At 34.7% G+C, this 1,541-nt stretch overlaps 1 non-coding gene across 1 annotated transcript; it reads right to left on the bottom strand.

Annotated features, from left to right (window-relative positions):
• Window positions 1–1,169: 1,169 nt before the first annotated feature.
• trnac-gca (transfer RNA cysteine (anticodon GCA)) lies at window positions 1,170–1,241 on the bottom strand. Its single transcript has one exon. It is a non-coding gene; the product is annotated as a tRNA-Cys (tRNA).
• Window positions 1,242–1,541: the final 300 nt, after the last annotated feature.

The raw sequence follows: 1,541 nt of genomic DNA, 5'->3' as shown, positions 1-1,541 counted from the left end.
CTGACCCAGTCTGACTCATTTTGGGAAGTTGAAGTTGAATCCATCCAGTTGGAGGTTGTTAAACATGTTTGATACTTTGAGGGAATTTTAAAACACATATTGTTGTCTATAGACATGCGTCTCCTATATCGAGGCATTCTCCTTTTGTTTAGTTTGTTGTGTTCGGAACAACATGAATGTGTATTCTCAGTCGTTTAGTGCAGTGGTTTTCTTTAAATGAATAAGACAAAACAAGCATAAAAATAAGCTAAAACAACTAAAAAATAATAATTTGGTTATTTTATAACAAATAGGCCTTTCTAGTTATTCTAGTTTGAAATAAAAAAGGTTGAGATCCACTGATGGTGCATGATTTATGTAGCCTTTTTCTTTGTAACCGTTTAAAAAGTCGGCAAGTGTATGATTCCTACTGTTTAAAAAAAAAATTGTCCGATATTAAAAGTCGGTAGTGAATTCCAGCATTAAGTTTACACGTTTACTGCCTTGTTCTAAAAAGGAAAATCCTTGTGACTGCAATATTGTGATAACTCTGTTATGGCCACATCAATAGCTCATGCTACAAATATTTGATTTCAATGATGATTACTGACCTTGTTACACAGTCAGTACACTTTATATATAATGTTCACACCTTTCCACTAGAATAGATGCTTGATAAAATTGTTCGTAGATTTGTTTCACTCTTTGTTTGGGGCGACACCTGGTGACTACGTATATAACTACATGCATTCCACTCAAATACAGAAAGACATTTTGATTTCATGAGACTTTCATCAGATCAATTTGTCCATCATTACTGATACCTGACACGTAGTTCAGTGGGTTTGAGTGTGCCTTATTTCTTTTCGCAAAGCAGATGCTTCCTGGTTCGTTCCTGTGCAACCCTTCACATATTACTTCACATATTGTACTTGTTGGCCTAAACAAGCAATAGTTGGTTTGAGGTTTACGGCTTTTTTACAACAACTCTAAAAAAAAAGAGAGAGAGAAAGTTTTATGTAGTCATGAATCTATGTGTTTGGTAACACCCTTTGTTTGCGTTATTGGTATATGATATTCATGGCAGGTTTCAGATAACTGGCCTATGTCATCACCATGTGTTACTTGACAACCGATTACTAAAGATTTTCCCTTATTTTGAAGTGGTCTGACGAAAAGAAAGAAAAAACAGGGGGCACCCGGATTTGAACCGGGGACCTCTTGATCTGCAGTCAAATGCTCTACCACTGAGCTATACCCCCTTAGATTAGATGTCCCACAGGTGATAGTTTCAAAGGTTACTGAAAGCTCAGCCCATTGTGTAAATATTTTAATTGGTGTGTTTGTATGCAGGTGTGACTGTTTGTGTTGTGCATATTCTGAGCTTATAACTGTGTGATCTCATTTGGTTGCAATACCCATAAATAATGTAATAATCTGAGAATTGCTTTGTTTGTTTGTTTAAATGTTATATAGGATATAATGTAATCTGAAATCTAATATACAATGAAATAATTTGTTGTGCCATATGTAATTTTAGTCCATTTATTAATGTTTTTTTT

The sequence above is a fragment of the Rhinichthys klamathensis genome, unplaced genomic scaffold (genome assembly GCF_029890125.1).
Source record: "Rhinichthys klamathensis goyatoka isolate OS25496 unplaced genomic scaffold, OSU_Roscu_1.1 h1tg000571l_1, whole genome shotgun sequence".
Classification (NCBI taxonomy): Eukaryota; Metazoa; Chordata; class Actinopteri; order Cypriniformes; family Leuciscidae; genus Rhinichthys; species Rhinichthys klamathensis.
Note: the sequence above shows the minus strand (reverse complement) of the source record. Positions and strands in the feature narration are given on the sequence as shown.